The sequence below is a fragment of the Xenopus laevis genome, chromosome 1S (assembly GCF_017654675.1).
Source record: "Xenopus laevis strain J_2021 chromosome 1S, Xenopus_laevis_v10.1, whole genome shotgun sequence".
Classification (NCBI taxonomy): domain Eukaryota; kingdom Metazoa; phylum Chordata; class Amphibia; order Anura; family Pipidae; genus Xenopus; species Xenopus laevis.
The window spans coordinates 176,862,472-176,880,269 of NC_054372.1; the positions used below are offsets into that span (position 1 = coordinate 176,862,472).

Sequence of the window (17,798 nt, forward strand, 5' to 3'; positions counted from 1 at the left end):
ATCCAACTTCCTGTTTTTCAGCTCTATAACTCTGAGTTAGTCAGCGACTTGAAGGGGGGCCACATAGTACATTTCTGTTCAGTGAGTTTGTAATTGATCTTCAGCATTCAGCTCAGATTCAAAAACAACAGATATGACCCATGTGGCCCCCCCTCAAGTCTCTGATTGGTTACTGCCTGGTAGCCAGGGTAACCAGTCAGTGTAAACCAAGAGAGCTGAAAAGCAGGAAGTAGTGCTCTGACTGACTTGTTATACATGAAATCACTCCAGCCTTTATACATTACATTTTTGGCTAACTAACTATATTAGAAACATTTTTTATTTTGCACAGCCTATCTATTTACCCAGTTTTTATTTTTACACTGAACAATTCCTTTAAAACCAGGTAATGGAATTCTAAGAATTAGCGGTTTGTTCATCTTTACCCATCTCCTGGCCCATTTAATTGCACCTACACCAAAATATAGAAGTGGCCAACTTGACCCTTTCAGAGGTACTTTCTAAAATGCTTTGGCTTCTTATTATTAACAATGAAGACCACTAAGGCAGGTTTGTTGCAGCTACAGTACTTGAGGTCTTGGCTCCCACTATTCCTCATGGAGCAGTGTGCACTACTGACTAAGCTTGAATTTCAGGGATAGAGAACTCCTTTGTGTTGAGTTCTATTTATCCTTAAAATATAAACCAAAATCAAATAACTCCCAAGTCTTAGTTAAACTATTAGCAAAAATGTTAGATGTCTGTTCTACATAACTTGAGACATCAAAGGGTTTGGGAAACTGGAACAGCCTTATCTGTGGTAACATTTTTGCATAAAAATGTGAAATTTAGACCTAGTCAGCAATATTATTATTTTTTTTTTTTAAAGCTTTGCATAAATCTTAATGTTTTATTGTTAACGAAGGCTTAAACCGGTCTCAAGAGTCACGCCGTGGAACACCCTCACCAGCGAGATCAAAGGACTCATGAACATTCTGGAAACATTTTATGAAGCAAAAGTAAGATGAAAGTATTAACGCTGTGAACTGTAGCACCCGTATCTGCAGGCAATATCCTCCGACTGCAGAGAAATCAAAGTCAGCTAATAAATGTACAAAGGGATATGGAACTGGAGCATCGGCCTGGTGTTTAGTAGCTTAGTTAGCTGAAGGAATGTTCCAGGACCTCGTTTCTTAGAAAAAGGCTACTATACTCGTAACCTGTGTGATGCCCCTGAGTTGCTCACTACCATCCCCCTATGAATATAGCTGTTAAACTGCAGGCATGGTTGGATTCAAGCTAATGAGGCTCAGGGGTTTCTATTAATTTATGGGGGTTTTTTTTTGTTTGTTTTTAAAAGGGATACTGTCATGGGAAAACATTTTTTTCAAAATGAATCAGTTAATAGTGCTGCACCAGCAGAATTCTGCACTGAAATCCATTTCTCAAAAGAGCAAACAGATTTTTTTTTTTTTCAGTTTTGAAATCTGACATGGGGCTAGACATATTGTCAATTTCCCAGCTGCCCCAAGTCATGTGACTTGTGCTCTGATAAACTTCAATCACTCTTTACTGCTGTACTGCAAGTTGGAGTGATATCACCCCCTCCCTTTCCCCCCCCCAGCAGCCAAACAAAATAACAATGGGAAGGTAACCAGATAACAGCTCCCTAACACAAGATAACAGCTGCCTGGTAGATCTAAGAACAGCACTCAATAGTAAAATCCCATGTCCCACTGAGAGAAGGAAAAACAGCAGCCTGCCAGAAAGCATTTCTCTCCTAAAGTGCAGGCACAAGTCACATGACATGGGGCAGCTGGGAAATTGACAAAATGCCTAGCCCCATGTCAGATTTCAAAATTGAATATAAAAAAATCTGTTTGCTCTTTTGAGAAATGGATTTCAGTGCAGAATTCTGCTGGAGCAGCACTATTAACTGATTCATTTTGAAAAAATTTTTTTTTCCCATGACAGTATCCCTTTAAGTTTCAGCTTGTAAAACATTGATTTAGATTAGATATTTCCAAACAGTGGGGCTGCTCCACCTGGAACACTGGCAGTGGAGTTCCCAGCTTCAGACAGGTGATAAAAAACAAAAAGTGACAAGGAAAAAAACATTTTAACTTTCTCCTGCCGATCTTCACACAGTCTCTCAGCTGTATCCAAAAAAATCTCCAAAATTTGTAAATAGATCAGAGCCTATGGCAACAGAAAAAAGAAAAACAGAAAACCAAAATAGTGCAGCATATTTGGATATTTGGACAAGGGATGCACCGAATCCACTATTTTGGATCGGCCGAACCACCAAATCCTTTGCGAAAGATTCGGCCGAATACCGAACCAAATCCTAATTGGCATATGCAATTAGGGATGGGAACTGGAAAATATTTTTTACTTCCTTGTATTGTGCAAAAATTCACACGATTTCCCTCCCCGCCTTTAATTTGCATATGCAAATTAGGATTCAGATTCGGTTTGGCCAGGCAGAAGGATTCGGCCTGATCCGAATCCTGCTGAAAAAGGCCGAATCCCGAACCAAATCCTGGATTCGGTGCATCCCTAATTTGGACGGCACCCGGTGTTTAAAAATCTCTGGCTGAGGAAGCCAGCTGATTGGCGAAACGCGTAAGGCAGGAAGTGACATCACATCAGACTCACAGGGAGAGCCACGGGGGAGCTACACACGCCGGCAGGGCCCCTCCATAGAAGCTGCAATAGCCTGTGCAACACAGATGTTGATATGTGATTTTACTTCAAAACAAATGTGAGTGCAAACTTGTTTTTAATTTATATATTTCTATATTGGGATTCGTTGATCTGAGGTAAAAGGAGAGGAAGGATCTGCTAATACTACGGGCAATATACCTTAATTTTGGTTTGTAAGTAGGCATTTTAGCCACATGGTTGATAGAACTACTTGGATATAAAGGGATCTTTCGTTTGCATGCAGCAGTGGAAGATTTAAAGGGGAAGCACACCTTATAAAGAGATTTTTAAACACCGGGTGCAGTCCAAATATCCAAACATACTGCACTATTTTGGTTTTCGGTTTGTCTTTTCTCTGTTGCCATTGATCGCTGACCTATTTACAAATTTTACAGGCAGGTGAACCCAATGGTGGGAAATAAAAGGGCAAAAGATTTTGGAGGTTTAACCTTGAAAGCAAGCAAGCAAGTTGCAGGTAAAACTTAGACCCTGTGTGTTATGTTTTGGGAAGCCGAGGATGAGTAGAGTATAACAGTGCTTTATTAGCAAATTCATGCAGCCATTACACATCAACAGTAGCTTCCCTCTAACACCCCAAGCTGTACAGAAAGTAATGTGCATGCACAGCACAACTCATGTGCACAGTGACACCTACAGGCCATTTGTATAAACACCACACTGTGTAAAATGTATAATAAAGCATTAGAATTCTTCAGACGAATGTAGACCAGGGATGACTTTGACATAGTTGGCCAGCTAAAATATATATAGCAATATATGGACAAACAATTCCTGATTTGGTGAGGGCATTTTTAGTAGCTTAATATGCCAAATGTCTCTGTGTCCCTTATATATTGATAAAGGGTTAAGTGGAGAGAAACTTTTGTCTTTGTCTCAGTCTAAAGGAGACTTAAGGTTAGATTTTGGTATAATGCCTATTGTCTCTTCTAGTGATTTCTTTTTGCATAAATTCATTAAGAGTGTGCAAAATATCTGGATTGCAATTTGGGGTTGTTGTTGTAATGGGTAGTCCCCTGTGAATTTATTTATTTATGTGTGTGTGTGTATGTATATATATATATATATATATATATATATATATATATATATATATATATATATATATATATATATATATATATATATATATATATATATATATATATATATATATATATATATATATATATATATATATATATATATATATATATATATATATATATATACACACACAACCTCCATGTTGCCAGCACTCTCGATAAAAAGGTTTACATGCCTGGGTGCAGTGTCCCACGTATTTATCCAAACCAAAATGCAATAAGGTCCGCACTCTCAGGACTTCTTAAAAGGAAAAAATGATTTATTGTAGAAGTTACAGACTGACGTTTCGGCCTGGTCCCAGGCCTTTCTCAAAGCCTGGGACCAGGCCGAAACATCAGTCTGTAACTTCTACAATAAATCATTTTTTCCTTTTAAGAAGTCCTGAGAGTGTGGACCTTATTGCATTTTGGTTTATATATATATATATATATATATATATATATATATATATATATATATATATATATATATATATAGACACATACAAGAGTCCTCTGCACTCAACCCATGGTGTCTAATAAAAGGGCAGCCAAGTTTGGGAGTTTTACTTTGAAAGCAGCAAGTAAGTTGCAGGTAAAACTTAGTCCCTTTGTAAAATGTATAATGAAGCAATAGAATTCTTAATGAATCAGATGAAAGTTGAGTGTAGGACTGGCCAGATATGGGATGACTTTGACGTAGTTGGCCAGCTTAAATATATTGCAATATATGGACAAATAATCCCTGTTTTGTTTAAAGGGTAAGGCATTTTTCAGTAGTAGTATGCACAAAATGTCTCTGTCTTAAATATATTGATAATGGGTTGAGTGCAGAGGACTCTTGTATTTGACTATATGTATTTTGTGGTCACAGCCTCATTGCACCCCCGCCAAATGGTTTTAATAATTAGTGGTGAGCACAACTTTCCCTTGTTTGTTGGGGAACGTCAACCATGGCCGTTAATGCTCATTCAAGAAGCACTTGCAACCAGGGTCCTGCTGCGCTTGTGCAAGGTACAAAGATCAATAGTAACGGGCACAAGGCAGCCTTGTCCTTAGGACAGTAGTAAGTACAGGGCTCCTATGGAGTCTGTGCCTTGTTGTGATACCTAGCTTAAAAATCTAAATGACAAACAAGTTAGGGGACAGGTAGGGAGTGGGATGGGTAATGCCTATTTGCTTCCCCCTACCTGCCCCTCATGAATACACTGTGGTGAAATGCAGGTAGCACTGTATTCATGGAGAAAAAGCAGCTCAATTCTAGACGCTCACTCATGAGTCAGGGTGCTAAGAATACATATCACAGCCTTTTGCATGGTTGTTACACTTTGCTCCCTACACTGAGTGACCCTGAATTTCTCTTGCATATATATGCCTGCTTTACATGTTTTTTGGGGGGTCAACCAGTGCGGTGTTTTGCTTCAGTGCTGTTTTAGGCACCTGGCCTCAGAATGCTCCACCGGCGCTTCCGCAGTGTGTATGTGGTGTAATGAGGTTGCTTGTGCGCCAGCAGGTACCCTCTACCCACCTCCTCCTCTGCTGCCAGATTTAGTGAGGAAGGATGTGTGGTGGTAGGGAGTTGCTTTTTATTTATTTTTTTGGCAAAAAAAAAAAATATTTACCATGTAGGTTAAAGCTGCGGCCCCGGAGCACAGGCCCTTGTGTGTCTATATGGTAAATACAGTCCTGCCCTAAACATCGATATTCTACTGAATGCAGATTGCCTTTAGTAGAGGTAAGTAGCACTGCAGCATTCACAGCAACCTGAAGTGACACAGAGCAAAGCGTCTGTGCCTGGAATAAGATACACATTGCACTTACTGTATATTTTATTGTTAAAGAAGCTGTCAAAGAATGTCAGAATCGTCTTGGCACAAGCAAACGAAGAGACGGGTTAATGACTCAAACTGCACGTATTTTCATCTCTCCACTGCCGGGATCTCACACACATTTGTGGCTTATGACAGCTATGAAAAATCAATATGCAAAGCCGATCACTTCCCTGGAGCTTCCTATGAATACTGCTCTCTGCTAATTCTGCATTTGCTTAGGAAGGAAACAGTGATGTTTGTTGGAAAGACACAGCGACACTGCCCGTGTGATACCCTGGGGTAATTCTCCTGCTTATGGAGGAGGATTCTATTTCTATTTTATCTAGTGTGCTTCAGTGATTAGATGCCACTTAAAACCCGGATTCGTTTTCAGAGCAGCCAGTGAATTGTCTGTAACCAGTGATCAATGACAAGCTTTCTACTTGGAGTGTTTAGCCTCCTATTCAATATGCTATTACCTTGTCTCTATATATCTTGTAAATGGAGCTTTGGGAAACAGTCTTAATACTTACTGAGTAAACTGCTCGACGGGCTCCTTCCATTTAATTTCCCTGCTCTACTTGTGTGTTATTTGTTTCTCGCTCATGTAGGGCAATGACACGCTGGGCTGTTTTGGGTACTTTAAGCTCAAAATTCTTTTAGTGTCTAAAAAGGATTCCTACAAGGTCTTGTAAGGTGGTTGTTGCCTGGAAATAATGCTAATGTCATTAGTAACTGTTAACATACCACTGGTGTAACATTTGAAAAGAATACAAATTTACAATGCTGCTGAAAATGTGGTTGCATTGAAATAGAAGCCAACGTGGCCTTACTGAATTTATTAAAGGTTTTTGTGTCCAAAGATGCTCCATGCACTTCTGTATAGTCGTACTAAGCACCACTGTGTTTGCTCTGTCTTTTCTACTAAATTGTGCACTTGTTGTTTCTGGGGAACCCAAGAGCTACAACTGCTGTGACTGTGGCAGTAATTGCATGGATCCTGCAGTGGGTTGCACCAATAGACGCAGCAGATTTGCACCAAAAGTATCACGCACTTATGTTGTTTTAATGCCACACGGCCTACTATGTCTGCTGCAATCTGCATCTGATTGTTGAACCTCTGCATATGCAATTGAGTTTGTCTGGGTGCAGTCAGGATTGGACTGGGCTGGTGGACCTCAGCCCTCGTGGCCTCCCATTGCCCTGACCCACTGCTTGCCCTGTACCTTACTTTAGAAGGTATGCTAAAACAAATACATTTTTTTATTTTACCTTTGTCCCGCTATATCTTTGTCCCCTTCCCCACTTATTTCCATTGATGAGATACTGGTCATCACAGTCCATCATTTTACAAAAATGTGTAAAAACAGATATTTAAAATGGTATCCTATCAACATACCTCCCACCATGTGAATTCTCAGATGATGGACATAGAAGACCATGCTCCTGTGCAGCCTTAGCCACGCCCACTTATGCCAGACCATGCACCAGCCCTGCCCACTTTACAGCAAAGACTACAAATTTACAAGTGCGGTTGCATTATAATGGATGCAAATATTGGACACTGGCCAAATGTTGGACATTATACCAGATATCTCTGCTGTAGGTCATGGTGCTCCAGATAAGATCAGGTTCCAAGCAGATAATAGATCCCATACTTGTAGAAATATTTTACACAAAAATGATTCAATGAATCTTACGCAGGGGAACAGGAATCCCTTGGAGAACCACCGCCCTCCAGTAGGACTTCCCTTGTAACAGCAGTTTCATGGAGGTGACACACCCAGACCACGTCAGCACTTACATCTCCGAAAGTATCTGGTCTATATCAGATTAGCATTTCTCAGCTGTATTTGAGCAGTATTACACACACCAAAGCTGGTTACAAGAAAGCCACAGCACCTCTTAAATGCAACATTATCCTTGCCGTTGTTAATGCGATGCAATTTGTAAGGATTCAGATGAAAAGCCTGGAAGAGTAAAAGCTTTTAAGAGAAATATAATCTGGCATATTTGCTTGGAACAAAGCAAGTAAAAGAAGTATTATATATCAAAACCACAGAATAGGCCTCTATGCGAGTTAAAAGCTCAGTGCATTAAGACTATAAGTTTAAAGGAGAACTAAGCTTTAAAAACAAATATGGTTAAAAATACCATATTTTATATACTGAACTTATTGCACCAGCCTAAAGCTTCCGCTTGTCAATAGCAATAATGATCCATGAATTCAAACTTGTCACAGGGGGTCACCATCTTGGAAAGTGTCTGTGACACTCACATGCTCAGTGGGCTCTGAGCAGCTGTTGAGAAGCTAAGCTTAGGGCTCGTCACTAATTATCCAGCAGAAAATGAGGTTGGTCTGTAATATAAGCTGATGTTACAGGGCTGATTATTAAATTCTGATGCTAATTACACTGGTTTCTGTGCTGCCATATAGTAATTAGGGATGCACTGAATCCAGAATACGGTTCGGGATTCGGCCTTTTTCAGCAGGATTCGGATTCGCCCGAATCCTTCTGCCCGGCTGAACCGAATGTGAATCCTAATTTGCATATGCAAATTAGGGGCGGGAGGGAACTCTCATGACTGACAAAAAGTAAAAATTTTTGTCCCCTTCCAACCCCTAATTTGCATATGCAAATTAGGATTTGGTTCGGTATTTTGGCCGAGTCTTATCATTATAATAATGGAATGAATCTTCTGTAAATCATGAAAAGAGTTCAATATTACCTTCCCCTGGCCAAATCATGGCCACACCAAGGTAAAAATAAGTTAGGTGGGCAGGATAGGGGCGTTTTCATTTTTTGTCAGGAAACAACGTGGCGGAGGGGGTTGTAGCTTCAACAGGGGACCAAGTGCCGTAGTGGGGTTGCAGCTTTGGCGAGGGGTTGCGGCATTGGCGAGGTGCTGTGGGGGTTCTATGTAGCATCGGACCCCCAGCCTGACTCTGGATAGAACAATGCAAGTTAAAGGTGCGCATGCAACCAAAGACATATGATTGGTATGTTGCCACCAATATTAATACCATTGACATCAAATGATGTATCTGGTAAAATAACAGCAAATATAAAAATGCTACAGGCTCCCAGTGGCATGGAATGATCTATCAGGTGAATGTAGGTAACAAGTTTGACAAGCTGGCTGCCTGCACACGTAGTTTTGGGGGAATTTAACAATGGTAGGCAGGTCGGCAGAGGATCAGGAGCAAAAGGACAGGGACACCACGTCTTCAGACAAACACAGGTTTAATTCACCAAGTTTTTCCAACATAAACTCACAGGAATAAAGTCCATTAAGCATTTCAACATCACACCTTCAGTCAAAACTTCCGTTCTCTGGAGTTCTCGCCATACAGGGCAGCTTCCACACTCTGGAACGTTCAGGCTTCTCACTAAGGAGCAAATTTACTTAAGAGCAAATCGAGTTTTTTTAGCAAAAATTTGCCAAAATGACAATACGCAGGAACATCGCCAGTTGCACCAGGCGAATGAACGTTAATCTGCAATGTGTGAACTAGTGGCGTAACTAGTGGCGTAACTAGATATTACTGCGCCCCACAGCAAATTATGTTTCAGGCCTCCTAAATGTCTAGAGGTTGACCTGTTTTACTAATAATTATTGAAATTGTATATGAATTAGGACCTCATGTGGCCCCTATACCTCCTGGGCCCCCCTGCACCTGCTGGGTCTGTTTCCTTTGTAGTTACGGCCCTGGTGTGAAATTTTCTATATGTTACCCTTTCGCCAAAGTCTATTTTGCCAGGTCCTAGCTGGTAAATTGATAAGATGAAGCTACATTGTTAAAGGAACCATCTGCCATTGACTTTTAAATGACTTTGACAGGTTTTAGCTGGAGTATTTTTAAATTTGGATTTTTGCAGCTTTGGAGCATGATACATTTTGAAAAATTCAAGCGTTCCTTTTTACTCTAAAAATTCAAGTTTTCCCCCTTAAAAAACGCAACCAGAAAAAATTCGCCAAAACCACACTTTGCAGGTGTAGAGCACAATTTGCTAGCGAAAAAGCTCAGGGCTAACAAAGTTTCGCACCCTTTTGCCAGGCGAATCTTTGCTCAGGCGATCGGTCTGCTTCGTATACCTGTCAAACTGATAAGAAGAAGCTACATCCTCCTCAATCTTAAATCAGTGACATCATTATATGTATGCCGAAAAGTCATTTAAAAAAAAGTCAAAACGCTGGCGTTTTTTCAAATTTTAAAGTGGGATTATGTTTAAAAGTTGTAACTGTTAAATATTTTTTTAACCATTTGAGGGGCATGCCACATTTGTTTTAGGGTGGGATCATGTCTAGGGCATTAGAGGATCTCTTTTGTCTTTATTTTGCTTCCTTGAACATTTTTAATAAGTGGCCACTTCAAGCATTTGCAGCAACATCTCTAATAAATTCGTATATACAGTGGAGCCTTCCGAGGCGAAAATTTAGTAAGTTTCCTAAGAATTGTATTTGGCTAGAAAGAACAAGTAAATATGTTGGAACAGCCGGCAAGTACTGTATATACTGCCAACACGGTCTCCTTGTCCTTTTTAAATTTAAAGTACAGGCATGGGATATATTATTCCAAGCCTGGGATCTAGGGCCTAGGGTTTTCTTTAATTTGGATCTCCATAACGTAAGGGTGCTTTAAAAAAATGTAAACATGAAATAAACTCAAAAGTATTGTTTTGCCACCAATATGGACTAGTGCTAGACTAACTACTATTACTTTTGTATGTATTTATTATATTCCCTTTTGAATGTAGGTGTTAAAGGTATTTGTCTCCCATACAGATGAGGATACATTGTAAATTAACAATAACTACCATGTGAAAAGGCAAAGCTCTGACTCACACCAAAAATATCTCATATCAGTTGTACAGGGAATGCTGAGGACAATACAATGTTTATGTTCCATTATTTCAATGTTATTCCACTCTCAGCATCCCCGGGGCCTCATTTGACATCACTGCTTATGTATGAAGTGGCCCTAAGGGCTGTAAAGGGGCGGTGTGTTTGGCACCAGTTTAGGAAGTGAGAGCCATATTCGGAGAGGGAGCACCTGATCCCCGCCAGCTCCAGGAGCTAAATATCTCACAGTGACTTAAGGGTTCTTGTGAGAACAAATGGCTTATTCATTCAAGAAATGTAAACCCTTAAAACAGGTTCCATCACTTTCACATGGTTTTCATCGTGCCTCTTATAATGAATCGGTCAGCCCTGGAGTTACGAGGACTCTAGACCTGGTGGTAGCTACAAGGTTCCCACATTGAATTGCATCAAAAGGCACTCCAGACTCACGCCCAATTAAATAGATGTAAACGTCGCTTTGTACTGTAAAACATACAGTATGACTCCAGTATGATATGTATTATTTATTATTAAAGACAGTTGACCGTGTGATCGCGATGAGGGAATCTGTCCCTTTTCGCCAAAAAATTTGTGAAACTGGGAGAAAATTCGTCTGTCAATGACAGTTTTTACGCGCGACAATTTTGACACACGCAACAATATTTCTCGCTCCAAATGCATTAATTTGAAATTATTTTTTTGTCCTCATTATTAAATTAAATTCATTAAAGTCAATAAGCGTTTTTTCTTATGGCGGACTTTTGTCCAAATGCATTGAAGTGAATTTGCTGCGAATCCATGGCTGGCGAATAAATTTGCTGATCACTACTGTGTGCGGGTTTATTTGGAAGAGATCAAAGACAGTTGAACTGCAATCAAATAATAAATCAATTTTAGGCAAAAAATACTGATTTAACTTACTTTTTTCTTTCTATACTGGCTAGGGTTGCCACCTTTTTGCCCAGTGGAGACCGGCGCAGGGGGAGGGGCTGTGACGTGGAGGGGGCGGGCTGTGACATTGGGACACTTAATTTAGAAAAACGGGCAGGAAGTTTTGACCCGGCAGCCCTTCAAAATACTGGGCTGTCTGGGTCAAAACCAAACAGATGGCAACCCTAATGGCACATTTTTTTTACTTATGAGGCAAAGTCAAAAACATGTCTTGGAAGGAAGTAAAGTAACATGGTGCTTATTTTCTAGTGGGTGTGGCTTATAATTATCTTTAGCACACAAAGCATTTCTCAACTTTTTTCACTCCAGTTCAAGCACTGAATAAAGGAGAAGGAGCTTTCACCAGACTATCGTTGGGCAGTACAATATTGACAATGTCCTCTCTGACTTTGCTAAATAGAAGTTCTTCATCCTCCCATAGGGAAATAATTTGGGTTCACACGGTGTGGCCTGGCAGTTATTTGTATTTTAGTCAAAGTGGATGGCAAAGTTCTTTATAAATAGGGCAGCAGAAGTTGAAGTAAATTGGAGTGGAATATTTATGTAACATTCATAGAATTACAGGCAGAAATTTTAAAACTGGACAAATCTGCAGACATCACAACATAAAGCAATGCTACATCGGGTGGTTTGCTAATGGGGATTAAATAGAGCAATTGGCTACTCTGCTCCCCAGGCCACAAATGGAATTACAATGGACAGATGTCAAAATTAAAATGTGAGCATTATAAAGGCAGACACATGTCCTGTAGGTTTATCAGTCTGGTGGGTTAAGGGGAAAGCCATTTCTTACCTAAGTGACAAATTATTTAAGCCTTTGCCAAGCTTTCAGTCTCAGAGAACATGACAACAGCTCTTAATTATATACAGGTATTGGGATCCATTATCCAGAAATTCATTATCCAGAATGCTCCGAATTACAAAAAGATTGTCTCCCATAGACCCCATTTTTCCAAATTTTTAAAAAATGATTTCCTTTTTCTCTGTAATAATAAAACAGTAGCTTTTACTTGATCCCAACTAAGATATAATTAATCCTTACTGGAAACAACACCAGCCTATTGGGTTTATTTAATTTTTATATGATTTTCCAGTAGACAAGGTATGAAGATTCAAATTACGGAAAGATCCGTTATCCGGAAAGCCCCAGGTCCCGAGCATTCCAGATAACAGGTCCCATACCTGTATCAGATATCTGTCTAATAGAAAATGTGGTACTTGGAACTTGGCAACCACCATATGTATTTTGATCCAGTTCCAATTTCTTGGTCCCATATATTTAATGTTATAAGAAAGAGTTCAAGTCTTACAGTCATAGAAATTCAACAGACATATATGGAGGAAATTTGGAATTTTGGAATAGGGGGTACAGTATGTTTTGTCTGTCAAATTCAATCTGCCCCATGATGAGAAAAAACGTTTCATTATGAAAATGCTCAGAAGACCAGAAGGAAGTAGGGACCAGCATCAAGATGGATGTATTCAATCACAATCATAATTAGAAGCTCTAAAATTAAAATTCTGGAAACAAGGCCACTACAACTTGCCGCAACTACTGAAAACCACAGCTAATGTCTGTACAAGCTGAATTCAAACCATTCCAGCCATAAGATTGATTGATTCAATCACAACGGTTATGAATAGAAGCTTTGGACCAATACAAATGTTGGGATGTTCTGGAGAATTACTGGAGCACTTTTTGTCTGTTGTAGCACCTTGGTCCTAGAGGAACGTTGTTTCGTTTCACTGTGTACTGTACAAACGTATATGGATGAAATGACAATAAACTCACTCTTGACTCTTGAGAAATATGGTCACCAAATGTTGAAATCAATTTGAAGGGACATAATATGAATTGTAAGAAAACAATTCATATGGATTAGGTGGGACCATGAAGGCCAACTCCAAACAAACTTATTGTGGCACTGTCCCAGGTTAAAGGGCATCTGTTACCCTAACATAATTTCCCCGACCAAATATGCCTGCACTAGGAGGGAAGCTCTCCGTTTGATCGGCCATACTGGGGCAAACGAAATCGCATAATAAATAATAAATAAAGTGCTGCAACTTGCTGTTTATACGTAAGTGTGTAATGTCAGACACTCATTGTGCGCATGCCAACTAAACAACATGGCTGGTTAAACCAGGAGCTCCCTCCGAAAAAACCCCCCAAAAACTCAAATGCAGGTAAACTTGGTTCCTTATTAATTTGACCCTGGTGTATGGGTGCTGTGTGCAGGGAGTTCTGAGGCAATTCTGATACAGGGGATCAGTTGTTGAACTATAAACTGACTGTAAGTCAAAACAAATGTATTTTCACAGTGTCTATTCCCAAAGATCTCATTGGATCATTAAAAGACATGTCATGGATCTACATGTGGAGCCTGGGTTATTGCTCACAATGCCGAGCTGCAATACTCATAATTCACACTTTAATACATTGATAACTGGTATCAAGCACTGACTTTTTTCATTCGTTAATCCTTATCCTTATCATTACATTTACACACACACACATATATATATATATATATATATATATATATATATATATATATATATAGCCTGCCAGAGGTGCCTTCATCTGAATAGATTAGCACTTTATATTAGCCAGTATATTTTTAAATCAAGAATGTGACTCCTTTGACAAAAAGGTTTATTTCCCTCACTGCTCTAATTATAAGCAAAGGTGAAAATGAACCAAATGTGTGAAACAATGCTGAACACTTTGTTCTGAATCAATTGGGAATGACACCATTTATTGGATTTTCCCATCTTAAATACCATTTTAAAGGGATACTGTTATGGGAAAACATGTTTTTTCTCCAAAATGCATCAGTTAATAGTGCTACTCCAGACTTCTGCACTGAATTTTTTTTTTTTTAGAAGGAAGCAATCAGATTTTTTTTTTTATATTTAATTTTGAAATTTGACATGGGGCTAGACATATTGTCAGTTTCCCAGCTGCCCCCAGTCATGTGACTTGTGCTCTGATAAAAATCAGTCACCCTTTACTGCTGTACTGCAAGTTGGAGTGATATCACCCCCTCCAGATAACAGCTGTCTGGTAGATATAAGAACAACACTTAATAGTAAAATCCAGGTCCCACTGCAACACATTCAGTTACATTGAGTAGTAGAAACAACAGCCTGCCAGAAAGCAGTTCCATCCTAAAGTGCTGGCTCTTTCTGAAAGCACATGACCAGGCAAAATGACCTGAGATGCACCTACACACCAATATTACAACTAAAAAAAAAATACACTTGTATCAGGAATTAAATTTTACACGGTAGAGTGAATTATTTGCAGTGTAAACAGTGTAATTTAGAAATGAAAACTACTCCATACAAATCATGACAGAATCCCTTTAAACTGGTCTATTGATAATAACCTCTGTGGAACATAACCATTGCAGGGAATATAACCTATATAATCCTACAGTATACCCCCAGGCTCAAACCTCACCAACCACTCAATTCATCTCATGTCTCTCTCATCTACTTTATTTAATGTAGATATTAAAGTCTTTCAAAGCTGTCCATCTCCACCTTTTGAATCAGTCTGTATTTGAAATGTAGGTGCTGCCTCTATTGCTTCCTAAATGTACAGAGCTGGGGAACACTGGAGATTAGTACTTGATTCTTATAAGATATTGGGAGAGGCTCTCCTTCAGACATTATGGGGCAAATTCACTAAGATGCGAAGTTGTGCCAGGCGCAACTTCGCCGCACTTCGCCAGGCGTAGTTTCGCCAGCGCTTCGCAAATTCACTAAAATCCGAAGTTGCGCACAGGGGTAGCGTAAGGTTGCGGAGTTGCGCTAGCGTTGTTTCGCTATATAAAGCGAAGTTGCGCTAGCGAAGGCTAATTTGCATACGGCGCGAAATTCAAATTTCAATGGAGGAACACGTATCTGCACTACAAATGCCTAGAAAACCTTCAAATCTGCAAATAAAAATTTTATTTTGCCCTACACATGTGCCCACTGTCTAGGTAAGTTGCCATGAGTCAGGAAATGTAGGGGGGAGGAAGGGGAGCCCCAAAAAAATTTTGATCTTTTTCAGCCTATCACCCATCATGTAGAAAACACGCCAGCGTTTTTTGGGACTTAGAAAAAATGTTGACTTATTTTTAAACAATCCCTATCTACTCTATTGCGCTTCGCCAGGTCTGAGGTGGCGAAGGAAGTCTAGCGTAAAAGGTAGCGTTCACTACACTGCGCAAGTTAGTGAATTTGCGTAGTTTCGTCGCTAGCGAAGATTCGCCTGGCGTAAGGTTGCGAAGTAACACTAGCGAAACTACGCCAGCGTTCGTTAGTGAATTTGCGCAGTAGCGAAAATGCCAAACGCTAGCGAATTAACGATAGCGTTCGGCGCTTCGCGCCTTAGTGAATTTGCCCCTATATGTTTTAAATGAGTTTTCTGAATGTTTGCCATATATAATTTGGTACATGTGCCTTTTAGGGTGCACAAGGCAAGTTGCACTGTCTATGATACCACCATATTCTGTATATTCCTTAAAGGAGAACTAAACCCCCCCCCAAAATGAAAAAAAGCAAATGTGTGCTGTAAAATATTACCCTCTAAGTAATAAAATTTATATAAAGTTCTGTCTTTTTTTAAAGGATAAATAACCCCCCCCCAATAAGAAAAGCCCCTACCTACTACCCTGGTGAGTCCCCCCTCCCCAGTGTTGGACTGGAGGGGCCCACTGCATTTTCACCCAATGTCCCACCGGCCCGAGGCGAACCAGTGCTCCTGTCTTAGGGGCTCCTCTCCGACCCCTGTCCATACTGCAAAGCCCCCTCTGGACCCCTGGTGCACACACACACCTCCCTCACACGCTTGTACCAACCACCGCTAGTGCATGCACTCTTTACTAAGCGAGACCAGGACAGGAGGTTCGGGGCAGCAGTGACAGGGAGCTGGCCTGGGCCGGCGGGGCCCACAAGAGGCAGGGCCCAGTCTGAACCTGCCCCTCCCTGCTTCCTCCTGCATAGTTAGTTACCCCTGAAATCACCCCTAAGAGTTTGCTCGCGTATCAGTGCAGAGTAAGTGCAGCGGAGCTCATGGGCGACATCCTATGGTAGCAGTTATAAGTGAGGTTTAGAACTTTATAGAAATTTCATTACTTAGAGGGTAACATTTTACAGCACACTGAGCAGTATTATGTGCACATTTGCACTTTTTCATTTCAATGGGTGCAGCCATGATTGCATGAATGAAATAACATTTTTAACAGACTGATGAAACAGTGCCTGTGGCTAAATAGTCAGGAATATGGTTATATCCGTTCTTTATTTTGAATGAAGCATTTTGGCATGGGAGCAGCCTTGCATTAAACTATACCCCAAAATGAATACTTAAGCAATGGATAGTTTATATCGAATTAAGTGGTATATTAAAATCTTATCAAATTGGAATATATATTTAAATAAATATTGCCCTTTTACATCTCTTGCCTTGAACCACCATTTTGTGATGGTCTGTGTGCTGCCTCAGAGATCACCTGACCAGAAATACTGCAGCTCTAACTGTAACAGGAAGACGTGTGGGAGCAAAAGACACAACTCTGTCTGTTAATTGGCTCATGTGACCAACATGTATGGTTTGTTTGTGTGCACCGTGAATCCTAGGATCCCAGGGGGCGGCCCTTTGTTTTTAAAATGGTAATTTTCTATTATCCATTGGCACATACTACTAAAAAAGTATATTATTATGAAAATAGTTTATTTACACGAAGCATGGTTTTACATATGAAATATATTTTTTATAGAGACCTACATTGTTTGGGAGGTATAGTTTTCCTTTAACAAATGTCCATATATAGTATGGATTTTCTAAAACCCTAACTGTCGGTATAATGTACCTTTAAAGGGATGTAAAAACCATTTAAAAACCATGAAAGTTGTGGTATTCCCTATCCCAATCCTGCTAAATGAATAGCTCAGGAGAAAGCTGCGAAAGTGAACGTACCATATTCCTTATACTGGTCTGAAATAACCTCTTTCAATAACCTCTTACAATTAATATGCATTATATTTGCCTTGTACTCTTGGCCCCCAAGTCCTAAAATAGCAGTCGTCTGCAGGGAAACAATTCCTTTATCCTGTTATTATTCCTGTTATCCCTTCAGCTTGATAACAGCTTGTTGTCCTTGCAAAGACCTCTGAGCCAGGCTCTGCCAGAGTCACATTAAAGATAACACCCAGGATCGCTCCCCATTTATTATAATGCGACTACACCCACTAAGGCTCATTCATGGTGCAAAGTGAAAATTTAAATAAAAATTACCGTAGTTTTAAACCAATAATACAAAAAATGTCCCCCTGAATTCCAGCATCACTGTGCAAGCCGCTAGCTTGAATTTACTGCAGCTTGCACTGCTTGCGGCAATATGGATGTAACTTCTGGCAAATTGCCGAG

At 39.9% G+C, this 17,798-nt stretch overlaps 1 protein-coding gene across 1 annotated transcript in view; it reads right to left on the minus strand.

Moving 5' to 3' along the window:
* rgs7bp.S (regulator of G-protein signaling 7 binding protein S homeolog) overlaps positions 1-17,798 on the minus strand; it is a gene marked incomplete at its 3' end in the record, with an annotated part of 66,343 nt that overhangs the window by 45,240 nt on the left and 3,305 nt on the right.